Below are 18,864 nucleotides of genomic sequence, written 5' to 3' on the forward strand. Positions count from 1 at the left end.
TGGCAGGCTTAGCATACGTTTGAAAACACCCTTGGTGCAAGTGCACACACACACTGGTAAGTGCCACTTCCTAATAGGTGTTGGAAAGGCGCGCACTCTTTCATACTGTACTTATGGTGGGAAAGTGCCCAGAGCTCTAAGGCTACTAAAAGAGAATCAGCCAAACCTATGAGAAGAATCGATCTCCTAGGTAGGGAAAACCCATGTGGGGGTTTCTTCACTACTAGGGCATAGAACACCCATGTGTACCTGCCCAGCCTTTCATCTACCACCTGCTCAAGGGGTACTCTAGTGGTAGTGGAACGCCCACTCAGGGTTGGCTAAGGAGTGAGTCATGCCAACCTAAGTACAAGCGCAACTGCACCTCCACATGCCTGTAATAGCGGGTCTGATAGATTATTACAGGCTATTCTGGTGGTGGACACACTCAGTGCCGAATCCCACCACTAGCCAATGCCGTACCCACCTTGGGTATGTGGGGTAACTTTTCACAGGACATTCTTGGGTACAGCACCTAAACCAATCATGCAAGTGCCCCTTTGTGGCATGTGTAGGAAGGGTGAGTGCACTTTCCCACTACAGTACAGGGGGAAATTGCTCAGAGTCTTAAGGCCACGTAAAAAAGAGTTGGCAGAAGACCAGGAGAAAAAAGCAAAACGTTTTAGGAAAATTCCTTAAGAAGGGACATGTCCAACAGTACATCATTTAAAGAAAACAATTCTGTTCACTAAAAACAGTTAAATATTTGAGGCCTGATTCACAAAGGGTCTCTGCACTTGTGGCGGGGACACCGCAGCCATGGGGGAGTCTCTGCACTTGGGGTCAAATCTCATTAATGAGAATTCTCATTGCAGAGATTTCACACCGAGTGCGGAGCCTACCCCACGACTGTGGGGCCTCCGCCACGAGTGCGAATGTCCTTTGTGAATCTGTCCCCGAGTTATGATTCTGACTCAAACATGGAAAGCCTCTGAAATTCTCTTGTTATGTTTACCAAAGCATTCAAAACACATCATAACTCAAAGCAGATGCAATGGTAAAAAAAAAACAGTTGGTCCAAGGGTACAGAAACAAGGAAAAGATATTTACTTACATTATTCTCAATACTCCAACAATTGACATACAGCTTTCAAAGTTCCACCTGACAGGTAACTATTTCAGCACATCTTTGCTAATACTCACGTTATCCAAACTATGTAACATTGGGTGCAGACTAAGAATAATATGCAGCATGGTCATCTTGCAATTACTTTCCCAGCCAGCAGCTTTCCCAGAATGGAGCAGCCAGCCATCTCTTTGGCTTCCAAAGCAGAAAAGACCCCACTGCAGACATGGATATGCTAGAACCTGGCATACTGCTTTGTCTTTTAGAAATAAAAGTAAATTTAGGATGCACCAGTCTTCCCCTTAAAATTCACATTTCCATATTCACATTTTTTGTGAATGAAATCAAATATATCATAATTTGTTTGATACACACTTGTTTCAGTATTTTAGTATATTATTTTGGGTTTAAACCTAGATTTTGCTTAGGCAGGGAACCCTGTATTCTAGTAATGATTCAGTGGGGTTCACAGAAGTCAAAAGGTTAAGAACCAGTGGCTTAGAGAACAGGCTGCCCTCTCTGTAATATGTCACTGTGATGCTCTCTACACCCCCTAACCCAGGGAGCCTGTGGTGGCAGTATGACTGTGCTCTGCACACAACCTTTTAGTGGCTCTATTATGAAACCTGATTCCTGTTCTTGGCTCAATTTAGACTTGTGGCAGGAGCTGGAGTCGAGGTTCAGCTCACACAGATGTCTGCCATGCAGGGCAGTCTTCTATTAACCAAGGCGTTAGACCTGTCAGCCTGAAGGTGGTCTTCCCCAAACGTTTTGCTTTAATACTCCTGTTTTTGCTGAATTCATTTTTGTTGGCTTGAGGACTCTGCACACTTTACCACTGCTAACCATTGCTAAAGTGCTTGTGCCCTCTCCTTTGAACATGGTTACACTGGATCACCTCCAATCAGCATCTTTAATTTACTGGTAAGTTCTTAGAAACATGGTACTGCATGCACCCAGGGCCTGTAAATGAAATGCCACTAGTGGACCTATGGCACTTATTGTGCCATCCACTTAAGTATCCCTTTAAAACTGTCTCAGGCTTGCTATTGCAGCCTCTGTGTGCAGTTTTGAACTGCAATTTCAACCTGCCAAATACATCTTTTGCTAGGCCTAAACATTTCTTTCTAATACATATAAGTCACATCTAGGGTAGGCCCTAAACAGCCCGTAGGGCAAGGTGCAGTGTATTTAAAAAGTTGGTTGTGTACTTTTAAACTTACATTGTTTTCCCATACTTAAAGGCCTGTTTTGTGTAGTGTTTCCAGAAAGTAACACAAAGGGAGGATAGGTGTTGGCTGGATGGGCCATCTCTGACTTGACAGGGGGTGGAGTTGTCACCTTCCACACTTCCACGTTCACAAGGGGTTTCACAATAATCTTGACAAACTGGGGCCAAAAAAGGAAGGAATTAAATTACAAACACATTTTGGTGTGAAAACCTCTAGAAAGTTCTCCTACTTCAAAGCTGCTACCAAGTATAAATATTGGACCCTCAGACCAAACTCTTACATAGTCCTCTGTACTTGTGACTCAGAAGAAGGACTGTTATGCTTCTCTGCTAAAAGGACTGCTATTCTGCTGCCCTGCTGCCTTGTTGTCTGGGTGAGAAGGACTGGACCTATACCTTGAACCCAGGACCACATGAATAACTCCAAGGGCTAGTTGACTGGCCTCCTTTTCCGAGCCTCAGGAACAGAAAAGGCTCCACCCACCTGGAACCCAGCACCTAGAATCTGTCTGATGTGATTCTTGCCCCCCAAGTGATGCCTCCCAGTTCTGGACCCTTGGAGATGAGTCTAAAAGTGCTCTGCCAACCCAGCTGAACCAACGTAGCACAACGCATTACCTCCAGCCTCGCTTCCGCGCTGCCGCTGTGTGAGGCATCCCTGACCCAGGCCCTTGCAGCTCCATGGAACCGCCGATGCGCGACACATCCTCAGCGCAGGACCTTGCATTTCAGCCCAGCTGCTCCTCCGAACTGCTCCTGTTTGATTCATGCTTGATGCAGAAACTCGCATTACAGCCCCACAGCTTCCCAGAGTTGCTGCTGTGCAATGCATCCTCGACGCAGCACCTCACATCCCAGCCTTCAGCCCTCCAGATCCTCCGCTGCATGACACATCCTCAACGCGAGATCTTGCAATGATCTGCAACCTCAATTTGAGGTATTTTGCTTAGCGGACCGAACATGGTCCCTGTATCTAGTTCACTCTCCATCATGGTCGGCCTGAATTTGTGACTCTGTCCTGGTCCTGCATCACCAGGTAAAAACAGTTGATGCTTTGTGCTTTTAAGCACTATTTTGACATAAACATTTAAAATTGCAAATATGGTTCTACTAATTGGATTTTCATTGTTTTGGTGTCAAATTATTTAATACAATTTACTCTAGTGTTCTCAATTGTGGAATTTTCCTTGTGTTGTGATTTTACTTTATTATTGTTTGGAGTACTGCATAAATACTATACACATTGCCTCTAAGATAAGCCTCACTGCTTTTACGCCAAGCTACCAGAAGGAACAGTACAGGTTAATTTAGGGCTGCTTGTGTTTCACCCTGACAGAATTGTGATTGCTGCTTGAGTAGGGTTTCACCACCTTCAACCAGTAACCCAGATTTGTAGAAATAGGGCTTCCTGGAGCTAGAGTGCTCACTCAAACTTTCAGTATGCACTTTACTGGGAGATGTAGTATAACTCAGTTGGAACACATCGTCCAACCTCTGGCCTGTCCAAGAGCAGGGATGGCAATTATAAGGGATCACTGGTCAGGCCCTGGGGAACAAGGAACAAACACCGTTCTAGTAGAGCCCACTTTCCTGTATCACCTATATATTTCTTGTGGCTTGCCACGGTCTTTGTTGCTCTGCAGGGCTGGTTGTAACAAATGACAAATTGCCTTAAGGATAAGCCCATGCTGCGTCTCATCTAGCATGCTACTAACATACTTTGGGGCCAGGGGAAGTGCCTGACTTGGTACCCGATGCTGCACGGGTATCTAGATTAGATGCAAGCAGTGGACTTGACCCGGTCATCTTGATTTGTATGCAACCTCTCTGTCTACTTTTCAGCCTTGAGAAAATGGTACACTTTGGGAATGAGATCATCCACACTCCACCAGCAGAGACAACACCAGGTATGTCAGCTTGCAGGGCAAGAGGAAGCTTATGTACACACCACTATTGCAATCTATACTTTAAAATGGCGCATGGGTCCTAATTTAAAGTGGGATGGAATTCTTACTTTTCTAGGATACTTGATTCTGTTGAGAGCCACTCATCTTCTGGTAACAAAAGGGTATAAATTTACTATCTCCAAAAGTCCACTAATCTATATTTTGTACCTAATGGTATTTGTGATTTTAAAATGCAAGCTGCTTTGCTTAATCATTTTTTTCAGAGCTGCCTTATTACAGTTTAACAGCTGGGCTATAGTACTCTTTCATTGCTGATACTTTGAGATAGGCACCTCAACCAGAAGCAAAAGAGGTTACAGTGGGAAGTATAAAATAATGAGCAGTCTTTAAACCCATTACTGCGTTCCATCAAGGGATAGGTGTTCCTAGCAAAATAACTCCACTTACCAGGAGAGTGAGTGTGTATAAAACAAATGGTAGAGCTTACCCTCACCCGCTGCTTTGCCTACTTCCTAGACTGGTTCAAGTCTTTTTTTTTTGGCTGCCCTACGAAAAGTTACACTTTACTACTCTCAAACTTGAGGACAGTTTTAGTTACTTCTGGGGTGGGGCTTAAGCAGTAAAACAAAAACAATACGTTTAGGTGTTCAGTCCTTTTCTTATAAGCTTGTTTCAGTTGCTTCTGAATGCTGAGGGAGACATCCTGTCTGTTTACTTCACTCTTTGAGGTTATTTTACATCCCTACTTCTCCCTTTGTCACTCTTTTCATATCTTTCTATTCCTTCTTTATTCCTGTGCTGCCTTTCTCTCAGTCAAAGTCCAATGCTATAGAAGACCTGGTATGCAACAATGAGTGTGCCCACTGTCTGTATCCACTGCCATGAATTAAAAACAAGCATTCACTGAGCCAATAAATCTGACTTTGCTAGCTTCTATCTTTTGTCAACGCGTTCTTTGTTTTGTTATGGTTTTTGCAGCACTTTATTATTGAAGAAGCTACTAGGCTCTCAAAAAAACTGGCTAACGGCAAAACTATACTTTTTGTCTCAAAAAGCACACATTGCCATAGTAGTCCCTGGTATTGAAAGGAAGGACTTTGTGAGCAGCTCATTGTGAAAGGAAGGCTTTTCATGCTTTAGAATCAGCCCTACAGATGACTTCATCTAACTCTCTGCACTTCCAGCAAACCTGTGCATGCTGACCTACAGCCCGTTCTTGCTGTAAGCAGCATTCAGTTAAAAGTGGAAGCCAGGATGATGGGTCAGCTGCCTCCCTGAGCAGCTGTGCTTAAAAAGCATCGCTCCGCTGCAGTAATCGAGAGGACAGCAACAGAGGATGGGATTGAAAACAAGAACTAAATATTGTGGCCCAGATTTACTAAACTCTTGTGTCTAGATGCATCGTGCAGCCCAGCGCAATGGTGCAAGTGATATTTTCTTAGTTGCATAGTGAAGGATTTGAATTATTTCATACCCCTTGCATGGTGCAAGGTTTGGGCTGCAAAGTTTTTTAATCTATGTGAGGTGGGTGTTTCCACGCAAATTCTTTGCTAAACCAACACAGTGTGATTTACTATTTTCACAGTCATGCAATGTAAAGCAAATGTGATATTGAGTAAACAATCTACACATAGTTCAAGTAAGGGCAAAATCCAATGGAAACTTACCAGTATATAAAAAAGCATCACACAGTATGGGCCTCATTACGAGGCTGGCGGTCTTCAGACCGCCAGACCTGCGGTGGCGGTCAGGACGCATGCAGCACTGCCCTGCAGATTCCAACCTTGTCCTCCACGAGCCTTTTCATAACGGTTTCACAGCCATGAAAAGGCTGGCGGAGAAATGGTGCAAGGACCATAGGGGGACCCTTGCACTGCCCATGCACTTGGCATTCTGTCTGTCTAGCAGAAAACTCTGAATAGGTCCTGCGGGGTGGTCACCACTATGGCGGCGGCCACCCTGTCGGGAGTTTGGTGGAAGGGCTTTCCAGTCCGCCAAACTTATAAGGAGGGTCATATTCACAAACTGATCTTCAGCCATGGACAATGGCATTCTGTACCACATTCTGTACCACATTCTGTACCACATTCTGTACCACAGGTGGCAGCTATGACAGCACACCCAAGGAAGACAAAGGTGGAAAGGAACTTTTGAAGCGAGTTACACTGATTGACCAAAGGGAGGAGGATGTTATTAAACATTAAAGACTGAATAAAAACAACATCATGGCTGGACTGAAAAGATTTAGAGCTAAGTTGGAGCCCAACTTTGCACGGTCAGATGCGATACCATCACAGGTGAAGCTCTTGGCAGTATTACATCTGTTTGAATCTGAATATTCCCAAATTATTTGTGCCAGGATGGCTGACATTTCTCATGGTGACTTGTGATCTTTTTTGACAAATGTAGTAATTGTCATCATTCTCAATAGTTTAATTTCCCACAAACAGCTGCTGAACAAATACAGGTCAGGTTCATCTAGTTGGACATTTTCCACATGTGCTGGGATTTGTAGATTGTTTACATTTACAATTAGTGCCATCTGCATTGCTGCACAGATGTGCAGAAACAGGACACATTAATTATCCATCAATGCCCAAGCCATCGTGGATCGTAACCTCTGTTTCGTCAACATTGTGGCAAGGTATTCAGGAAGTACCCATGTCTAATCATCATTTGGAGCTTGGTCTTTTAGAAAATTCACTGTAGGTATGCCAATCTTTTTATTTTATTTTCCTTAAGATAATTTTGATTAGCAATGTTAAAGATCCTAATAAACCCAGGACAGATGCCCCAACACTTTGCACTGTTTTTGCCCCACAAAAGCGATGAAAACCAGATATGCAAAGTGTTGTGGTGGGATTTACTTTTCAACGAAAATCAAGATTTGTGTTTGAATGTTGCCTAAAGTAATGCAAAGTATCTCTAGGTGCTACTTTGCATCAAGGGGATATACACACGAGATATTTGGGTGTTCCCATGCAGCTACCCAGGAGTTTTGAAACAAATCCTTATCCGCCAACATTTGTAGAAAGGGATATGCCTCAAATACCTATGCATCTTTATTTAAGCAGGTATAACAGTGATTAATTTGTTTTTCTTTCTAAACTTTTTTCTAGCTTTATGTCTGGGCTGTACTATACAGCACACATACAAACTCAGTAAAGGATAAAACATCACTTTTGTACTGACCGAGTCACCCTCTGTCGAAGATTATATGAGACAGAATGCACACATCTTTCACTATGTTGCAATAATGTGTGTTGTTGCAGATGTCAGCCTAAAGTGCACCCCGTGCTGAGGGGGAGAAAAACAGCACCATTTCTTAGTAAATATGGCTCTGGTGTCCTCTCTGCCTTTGATAAAATACAGCACAGCCATTTCTCTACAATGTGTTGCAGCAAAAAGTAATTTATTTGCTGCACTTTGTTGCCCAATAAAATATTATTTTTCAGCATTAGATCCTTACCATCCTGCCTATTATGTAATGTCAACTATACGCCATCATAATAAATGAAACTAAGGGAGATAACACACTGTCAATATTAAAAGATAACTGAAGTTTTAATAATAAACAGCAGGTCTATTTTATTCTTATAATCTCACACGCCTTCGATACAAATGTTAGGCAGGTCACACATAAAGAAAATTACATATGTCTGTGTTTTTTATATTTAAGACCAAGGTCATCCGGTATCAGTAGCACTTTACAATGATAATACAGTATTCTGGAATTCCCCCATGAGCAAGAAAAAAAAACATGCTAACATCAATAATTCAGTATTTTACCTACGTCCCTCCACTTCACCCAAAAGATGAATTACAAAGAAAAAAACAACCAGAAAGGGTTAATGGATGAAGAATTAACACAGCCGGGCTGGGAACCCAAAGCAGCGCTGGCAATGTTTTCTGACCAGCCCCCTGGGGGAGGGGACCTTTTCACGCACGCTAAGGTCTTAAAACTGTGCGTGCAAGGGTACCACGCACATTTTTAAGACCTCTTGGGGGTGTGCAAGCGCGAGCTTGCTGCTTTTTGGGGGGCCAAGTCTGCAGCACTTCTGCAAATCCAGCCCCCAGTCACAAAACCGGTCCCCACCACTCCAAAGCCAGCCCCTACCCCTCCAGCCCACCAGGAAAACGCCCGAATCCCGCTACGGCCAGTCCCGCCCTGAGAATTAACACCTGATCAGCAGAGTTACATTCATAAAGCCTAAAATCAGTGGCAAAAGCAACCCAATAACACAATGTACCTACACCAGATCAACTGCTCTAAATGACTAGACTGGCTTAGAAATTGTCAAGAGGGCATGCTTTACAAGAATCAACCAGAACCAGGGATTTAATTGATTTGACATACTACAAACACACAGAATATCTACTTCCAATTTAAGCAATCATATATTGACTCAAACCTAGAAACTTCTTTGATTCTGGCTAATGTATATTCTAATTATGCAGTTGAAGGTTTCTTGAGCAAGCATACATCTTTGCAAACATAATGCAGGCTATTCAACAACCAACAGGAATCCTTATAACATATAGCTGGCATCTGCCCAAATCTGCAAGACCTACGAAAAAATAATCAGCTGTCACCTTTAAAGAACTAACAGAGCATATGGTCAGGGAGGCAATTAAGACCTGCTTCACATTACAAATTAACCCCTTTGTCAGAAGGCTAACAACATTTATGGATCCTACATACAACAGACTTGGGCTACTATTAGCGTAATCTTGGGGCACATCCACGGTAGGTCCATATCATCTGAGACTAGGCAAGAATTTTCTTTTTGAGTTTTTAACTAATCTAAGTGACATTCAAACCGTAACATGAAATTAATGGATTACTATCATGAGCATGAACATATACGATGCAAAAGTTTATATTTGACTCAAGTTACAATGGAATGTTGTGGAATATTCAGGGTTGACAGTGTCAGCGTCTCAATTCCATCAGACTTGTCAGGTCCTGTGACCGCTACCACCTGCTCCTCCAGGGGTATCAAGTCCTCATGAACGTCTGGACCTCCACTGGTTTCCACTGCATCTCTCAGATTCCTTGCCAGCTTTATCTTGGTCCTGCGCTTATAATCATGCAATCACTTCTTTCATTCCTCTTCATAGTTCTACGAGTAGGCTCCACTGCATTGACTTTTCAATTACAGTTATCCACAAAGCTGCCCGTCGGATAATTGTAGTTTAAAGATAACAAAAATATACTGCTTTTATTAGGTCACCTCAGAAATCAATATTTCAATCTATTTCTGGGTAAAATGCAACTTTTGCTTTCTGGAAGCATCTTGACCTGTCTGGAAGACTCTTGACCTGCCCGATGATGAAGCATGACACCAACCTGGGTGCGTGAGGGCTCCTGATTCTGATCAATCAGATCTCCCAGATCGGCTTGATCAGCCTTCTCCAACCCGCCCATTTTATTTCCTTCTATCCAGTTTGTATCAGAATTGCATTCCTTTGTGGATACATATATACATGAGGAGCATGTATCCTAAACCTTAGACGCAGTCCTAGTCCCTTGTTGGTTTTTATCTTTGGTGAAAGCCATGGTAAAAATGTAACTAGCAATTCATAATATTACAGTAGGCTTTCGTCTAATTCTTTAATTCACAGGAAACTCATGGTTCCAGCAGAATAATTTAAAAAAAGTTAATATGTCATAGTGAGTTACAATTTTTACAATTTTACTATGTCTTATTGAGCTACAGCCTACACAAATTTACTATGTCTTGGTGAACTACAGCGTATGCAATTGTACTATGCCTTAGTGAAGCTTCCAACTCTAAGATAGAAGGTGCAGCAAATTGACAAATTAGTTCTGGCTGAAGGTTCTGGCTGGACTTGACACAGGACCACGAGTCAGCTTTGAACACATATCAGTACTCAAGATTGAGCTTTACACTAGTATAGAGATGTTTACTGCTCATTTGTCTCATAGATCTAGTTTTTTGCAAACAATAGTGTTGCATTGGCATGCTGATGTTCCTAGGCCTAAATCACTCAAACAAATAAAAAAAAAGTCAATGCAAAGTTGCCAATGTTAGATTCATCTTCATTCAATATGCAGAGGTTTTCTTTATTTGTGAATGGATCATAGTGTTATTAGAAAAGGATAACTGTGTATTGAACAAGTTAATCTGTAGTAATGTGTATATGAGCACATTTTCATTACATACCATATAAGATGAAGAAAATGGTGACGAGCTATAAAATAGTTTCAATATTATTATGCAATGTAATTCTTACAGGGTGTTCCTAGCCAGGGTATAATAAATGCAACAGTGCAGTGATTCATTACAAAAGTCCTATAATTGCTTTGACTCACTATGCCAAAAAAGTTATATCAGCACACTGATTCTGAATTGCGATTTACACTTGTCTTTCCTGCTCTGAGCCTTTACTTAAAAGGTGCAAAAATGGACCATACATACACATTGCAAACCTTTTCTAAGGTTTACAACAGTGTTAGTACATACCATTTCTCAAATTTGGCAAATTGTTCACAATGTAGACATCCAAGAAAACAAAGCATTGTTAAGGTTTGTTATTTATGTCAATAATTGTAGTATATTAGGCTCTTGCAAGTGTTAAAGATTGTGAAAGTGTCGTTGGACATTTGCAAAGGCTTAGAATCATGGGTGGGCGGAATGTTCATTCTAACACATAAGTGGTGGAATTTGGGGACTCCACATTACTCTTGTAACACGGAGTTCCAGCCTAATTCCATGTAGCAGAATAATTTTTCTGCAGGGTTCCAGAAATGCGAGTGAAATTTGGTGTCCTCTAGCATGATTTTCTAACATGGGCTGTCATGAGCGGTGTGAGGACTACTTCTGGAGTAGAATTCCTGCTGCTCAAGTGGATTTTCTACTCGAGTGGCAGCAAAATCAGCTTGGATGGCTGCACACTCTTGCACACCAAATGGTTTTTACAGATTTTTCATTGCTGTTCGCACTACTGGTGCTATTGCAGCACAAGCAATACAACATGCATATTTTCTGCCCATTGGTGGAGCTCCGTGGAATTTTACTGAGTTTTTATGTAACTCTGCAGATATCTGCGGAGTGAATCTCTGCGGGTTTCACCCATGTCTACTTAGAATATCTGCTAAACTGTTTTTCAGGAGCAGCTCGCAGAGGGTGGAATGGGCAAGGTGGCGCGCAGGAGGGTGAGGGGGGATATAAACAAATGTATTACATTTTTTTAAAAAACACTTACCTTCTCCGCCGCAGCGCCGCTCCTTTGACCCATGTCGCTCCAGGCTACAGGCACAGACTCCAAGCCTGCCCTGCAGCCAATCCTGATGTTGCTCAGTGCAGGGCTCTCCCAGGCAGACTGGGAGCCTGTGCAGGCCCTCTCCAGCCCAGCAACACAGTTGTGAGCTTGAGAGAGCACACTGCGCATGTGTGTTTGGCCGGCCCAAGACAGAAACAAAGTTTATCATAATTTTTTTTAAAGGTTTTGCAGCTGTCGCTGCTGGCTGGGGGCAATGCTCCACTGCCCTAATGGAGGAGCCGTCCCTGCTGTTTCTGAAATTTACATGGTCAAAAAACCTGTGATGTTAGAGCACAACACTTCTAGAACTGTTGACATGATTCATACTTTGGGCTTAATTATTAGTTTGGTGGTCAGACAAGATGACCGCCAAACTCGCAGGGAGGACTCCAGCACAATGGCAGTGGCGTCCCACCAAGCATATAACAATCCCGGCGGGAACATTGTATTATGCTGTTCCTGCTGGGCTGATGGGCAGCCACAGTGCTATGGTATTGGTCTTGGTAAGGGAGCCGAGGCCAATACTGTAGCACACCAGCACCAAGCAGACAGTGCGCATTCCGATGGTGCTGGGCAGGAGGGGCCTTCGTTGCCCATGCTATGTGCATGAGCAGTGCAGGAGCCCCAATCCTTTAACCACCACACTCGTAATGAGGCCCTTTGACTTTCCAAGCAGTATTATAATCATTTGGTGTGCAACCTCAATATGCCTCTTTTATGGCTGGCCTTGCAGCTCCTACAATGGTCTTGTTGGGCATTGGTATCTGAATGGAGCGAGGTCATGGGGGTTGTGGAGTATTTAGTCTTTCCAAATGTGCTTCTTCAGGGCACGAATTGTATCGCTCAAAAGTAATTTGGTTAAGCACTAAGTGACAGGGGTGTGAGGTGTAACTCCACAGGACATATGTTCTGCTCCGGTGTCTTCCCTTGATGTGAAGGATGACAGTTTCCATTCCATGGGTGAGGCGCAACTCAAACAGGAGCATGGCTATTTTTTATTTCGAAAAGGTGACAAGCATTAAACATATCTTTTCCTAATGTTCGCTAGTATAGAAAAAATCTGCAAGTTTTACTTTTGATCAATAAATATGGAGGTGTAAAAGTGGCCTTGGTAATTCCACTCATTTATAACATGCGGCTTTCATTTGTTTCATTTTCCAGCTGAGCGAATGATGCCAATTAGCCACAAAAAAGTATGATGGAAGGAATACTGAAACTTTTCAAACACTCACCCCCAGTCACAGATCTGGGTTTAAACCATTGTTCTTTTGCACACCTTGCCACACCAGTTTGGACCCAGTCATAGCAAATCATTTCTGACCCTGTTCCCCAGAGGAACAGTCCAGTCCGAACTCTCCTCTCTGGACCGGAAACAATGACAATTGGCCTCCTGTTCATGCTGGGTTTGGTAATCTCATTTTGTTCCCAAAATGAGATTACATTCTAGTTGCAAGTCACAGGTGTTCTTCTATTTGCAGCAGGTGGCAGGAGTGAGCAAATAGAGGAAGCGGGCAGTTTTCATTCATTAGAATGAGGAATAATATACTATTGGCTTTATTCTCCATTTCAGGATGTCAAACCCATAACCTGGTGTAAATTGCGCACCTGCTAATTTAGGCAACATGCGCAATTTCCAACCCGTTTTTACAGTTTAATCGTTTTCAGGGACCTAATGGTTTTCGTGGAAAGCAAAATTAATCGCTGAGTTTAGGTATCTTATGAAGAAAGAAAGAGGGGGGATGAATAGCCAGAAAAGAAGAACCTTAAAATTCTGCATTTCATATCTAGATATTAAACCAGAGGCAATTAATAGTTATTTGAAACACTCCTCAAATACTACAATGAAGAAATTGATTGAAGCAAAAACTACAGAGTATTAAGTACATGTAAAATTGTGTGCACTTCAGAGTCAAAAGCTGTAGGTCAGATTGCCCCCCCCCCCCCGTGACTTGGCAACGTGGAGTTTCATACTGCACTTGAGAAAATCTCAGTTTTACATTCTTTTAAGAATCTCATACTTAATGGCTTTTTATTCCTTGCCTCAAAAGCTAGCTCCAGGGCATGTCAGCGAATTTAATGGATTCAAACTGTGGTTCATTTTTCAATGACTAATTCTCGATTCATGTGAATGTTACATTAAGTGAATTTGTCTTTTCTATTCATATATGGGTATTGCTTTAATAACACGAAACGTCCTGTTTTATGTAACTTGGAACGGGTTTTGACATATACCATCAATGGGTCTGTGTTACATACATAAAATATAACTGAAAAGGCAGGTTTATTAAATCAATGAAAACCTTATTTCGAATACTTTTTTCAGAAAATGCTCTCCTGTAACGTTCAAACGTGTGATCAAGATTTATTTTTATATTTTTAAATTCTGCAATAGCTTATTGCCAATCTCATTCTTGCAGGTTCAGATCTTGAAACCCCTGTACATATGGAAACACCTGGTCTATATGGTGGGAGCACCAATTTTAATTTCACTCTATACAACACTAAGGACAATATCTCCCAAACCTCCTAAATGCGATGATCCGTTCTGCATTACTTCATCGACATCTTGGTGGCTTCATTATCTCAAACCACCAGGTGCTCCTGGTTTAGGGTGTTAATGCATTGCTTGCTGGCCAGCTGTAGTACCATTACTCACCTGCTGAACTCAGCATTTCAGCTGGCCAGTTTGCTTCCCACTGTGCACTTCTTAATTTGGGGTATCCACGTTATTCACCCTCACATCCCCAGATGCCTTGTCTTCATACGATTTTCACCCACAGAACTTACCACATTTTGGTGGGCCTTTTCATCTGTTGGACACCACCTGAGTTGAAGCGTCCTGTAAAGCGCCTATTCTTTTCCCGTCTCCTGTATCCGACATCAACACAGCGCACTTTTCCTCACCTTCAGAGTCATCAAGATGTTGACAGGCAAAACTAGATTCAGCTCTGAGAATATGATTAGGGATCCTTTTAAAGGTCCACCTAAAGTTCTTCAGTATATCCTCCTTCTTCGTTAGTGTACTCACTTCCAACTCAACTGCTGGCGAGGAATAAAGGCAATACCCCCAGGTAAGCATACTTTCCTATGCATGCCAACGTGGTACAGGTGTTCTCATGGAAATGGGAGTGGAATGTGGATGCATAACATGGTGTGGCGCTGGAGCAGCCACTTGTTCGGGAGGGCTGAGAAGTTGCTTCTGTGGCCATTGATGTAGAAGTTGCTTCTGTGGCCACTGATGTACAATTAGGCTTCAGTGGAGCTAGGTTTCTGGATGTCTTAGGCTTTAGCACAATGTTGACGGGAGGGTGGACAAACATTGGGATGTAGTGTTGGTGTGTGAGATGTTGGTCTGCTGACATATGTGTTCTGCGTACCTATGCTTATGAGGTGTCCACGACCTGGGTGTAAAAATGTACTGTGCATCATGTGGAGGATTCAGCATACTTTCAGCCGTTACTTCACCAAGAGCTGGTTGGTGACACTGGTCTGTGGAATGATCCTCTTCATCAGTGCTTAATTTGCCAAAAAAAAGTAAGTGCCAGGGCCCCTTTTCAGGAGGCCACTGCAGCGTGCACCACCCATTGCCCCAGCCAGCCATGCAAACGCAACTACTAACCACCAGACTATTCCAGGCGAGCCAAAGGTAGAAGAATCGCATGGGTGTCAGTTATTATTCATTTTTAATTTTTTATGTATAGTGAATGCTTAAATAACTAGTGTTGTGTTAATCTAAAAAATAGCCAAACAGCGCCACTATGTGGCAAACAGTTATAAGAGCTGGTGCTGCAAACTAAGGGCGTCATTACGACCCCGGTGGTCAGTGCTAGTATGGCGGTACTTGCCGCCAAACTGTGCAATTGGTGGTGTGGCTGATGCCATAACGCCAATGTATCACACAGACCGCCACAGTGGTAACAGCCGCTCGGCTGGAGATACATATCTCCAGCCTGGTGGCTGTCACTGTACCGCCGGCGGTATCATGACGCCGCAAACCGCCATGATTTTCATGTTTTTTTTTTACCGCCACGAAAACCATGGCGGTAGGCACAATCAGTGCCAGGGAATCCCTTTCCTGGCACTGATAGGGGTCTCCGCCGCCCCCCTCCCCAAAGTCCTCCCCCACTCTCCACCTCCCTCTCAGGACCCCCCCGCACATTTACACACATACATGCACATACATACACACTCATACACACACGCATACCCACGTTTACCCATGCATGCATACATTCATACACACACACAGCAACACTCACTAACATACATCCAGGCACACACGCAATCACACGACACAACATACATGCTAACTCACACCCATTCCTGCACACACGCATTACACACGCCTCACACCCACATGCACGCATACAAACACAGACACCCACACCCACACAAAACACCCCACAGCCCCCTCCCCTGTCAGAGCACCCACTTACCTGCCTGCAGGGGGTCTTCCCACAGTAGACGGGACGCGGCGCTGCAGCCAGCAGCAGCATCTGCCAGCAGAACACCGCCAGGCCGCATTATGAATCATAATGCGGCTGGCGGCGCTCTTCTGGTGTGGCACTGCTGCTGGCAGCAGCGCCACCTTTCCGCCGTCCACCACCATGACTGTCGCCAGAATTCCGCCAGCCTGCTGGCGGAATTCCGGCGACGATCATAATGGCATGGATGGTCGGTAGCCACAGCAACGGTCTTTTGGCAGCCATCGCCGCGGTGGTAGGCGGGATTTACCACCATGGTCTTAATGACCCCCTATGTGATGAGCGCCAGAAACTACGGCTCAAATTAAGCATTGCTCTCCATTTCCTCATGGTTGTTGGAGTCCAGTAGCACATGCCATTTAAGATGTCACTGAGTGGATTGAAGCATGTCTCTAATTGTGCAGCAGCATGGCATGCTGAGAATTTGAAGAGAACGAATCCCATTGTCATTGGTCATCTGGGTGGAGATTGCTGAGAGCTTGCTTCAATGTAAGCTGCACTGCCATGATCAGTCAGCGGGATGAAAACAGGAAGTCCTGTCCATAACAAGGTGGAGGGCTAGAGACCAGGATATCCCTGCCAATAGGTAGACACGCATCCGAGCTGTATTGAAGAACGGAGTATTCAATTCAAGGGCATGCGAACAAGTATGTAGGAATTATTTTTGAAAAGAGAAAACAAATAGAGAAATCATAGGTGGAAAGGGAAATAGTATCACACCAAACATGTGTGACTTTCAGACATTGGTGCCACACATGCAGGGGAGTAACTCAGGACCCTGCACCCCATGAGATGCAGGTGGGCCCAACTCCCCAGGGGCTCCCATTCAGCCCAAGGTCAATGAACATCTGAAAAATATGGGAGACTCAGGGGCCCCTCTTCAAATGCTGCAGGGGAGCCCCATCATTATTCATTATGGCACTGCACATATGTGTTTCTTACAAGCTTCTTTGAAGTATGTTTGTGAATGTGATGATGCTGGGGATTATCACAGATACACAGTGCTAGAGTGCAGTGAAGGCTGCATGTTTTTCTTGTATTAGCTTTTGTACTATACAAGGACAATATTGTATTTTGACACTACTGGTGTTAATTAACACTGTGCAAGGCATTGAATCACACTTCAAATGTAGTCAGGTAAACAGAGGAGTTCATAACCTACTTAGAACAAAACCTGTACCTTACTGATGAGATCCAACAAAGTCAAAACTTATATTTGTGAGACCACCATCTACACAACACTGGTACCTAGCAAGGAGCCAAACGCAATCTGAGCCACTTTTCAGCTCCAATCAGAAACCAACATGAACCCTACTATAAAGCCCACTTGCTTGAAGTCACTGGGCAACCTCTGTTTGGGAAGACGGAGGATAAATCCTGCTTGGACGTGTGCACAGTAGTGCTATCATCATAAAACCGAAGTATAATGCAGGAGCTTTGAAACAGTAGTGAGTTGTAATATGCATAGGTGAATGTAGGAGAGGGCCACATAAGAATACAATTGCATGTGTGATTTTTTTCTCTGTTGCTTAGTTCATAATAAAGTCTAATTGTACCTATACTTCTGGATCACCTGATCTGTGTTGCATGCACATATCAAATCTTGTGCCTTCTATTTCCATAAATAGCTCTTCGTTCTCCATCACTTCGCCTCTAAGCACACACGTTTTGTTACAGGGTCTTTATCAGCTGATGCCTAGACTATGCCAATACTAATTATCCGGGAATATCTGAAGGGGTTATATGTCACAATAATAAAGTCACTAATATTGAACTTTACAGATATCGACTCCACATTATTGAATATCAACCCTGCGTCAAGTTGAGCCTAAACATGGAAGTATAGATTTATTATTCCTAACTACACATCAACCTATCCTTGAGATAAGTCGGTAGTCTACCTTGTTGAGATGATGCAAATGTAGGTTGATATTAGGGCGCCTCTACAGGCAACCAATCCACTTGCAAATGTGTAAAATTCAGCCACCCGGCTAGTACGATTTGAAAAAAAAGTGGCCACCAGTGAATGCCCACATCAAGTTAACGATCCGCTCTTATCCTCTGAATTAAATTAGACCATACTAAAGTTCTTATAATTGTTATTATTTCTCTGGTTCCACTTTTGATGTGAGACCCAAACAACTGGGTACAGAATTGAGCCTGTGGGGTTCTCCCAGAAGACCATGAAAACCCCTTCATGTAAAAAATACTTCTTAAAGGGCACTGATTCTTCACCTCTGAGCACTGGTCAGAAGTGTGGGCTGTGTACATTTTAACAGTCTTTGTCTCTGTCTTTTTCCTGACCAGGGTGTCTTGGCACTCGTAAATGGCCAACAGTGATGCCACTGGATACTGAGACAAGAAGCACCAACATGCGATGCTTCCGTCTAATCGAACAAAAACCTGCATTTATTGCCTCATTGGCGCATTACTAATTTGCCTAGGTCTCTAACCATCCACAGTCATAAGACCCTGTGCTTCTTCGTGTCCCACAGTTCTAAAAGTGACTCTCTGGTGGCGCTAGGGACTCCTAAATATGCCCCTATAGGAGCACATTTTCATAGACCCATGAAAATTCAATGCAAAATGCAAAACCCATAATTTAAGATCAATTATAATGGTTAAGTAGTGGAAAATAGCAACCAACTATAGAATCAAGTGGCAAATCAAGAAGATAATGCTTTATATGCCTGATCTAAAATTTTGTTAGCGTTCATATTACATTATCTTCCCTAAGACTAAAATAGTATCTAACAGCCTTCACAGTCGATCTAAGACTTGCCTTGTTGAACATCATTTGCAACTACTTCCTTCTCAAATATAAAAGTCTGGGGCAAATACATAAAAGGT

This window comes from Pleurodeles waltl, chromosome 10, assembly GCF_031143425.1.
Source record: "Pleurodeles waltl isolate 20211129_DDA chromosome 10, aPleWal1.hap1.20221129, whole genome shotgun sequence".
NCBI lineage: Eukaryota > Metazoa > Chordata > Amphibia > Caudata > Salamandridae > Pleurodeles > Pleurodeles waltl.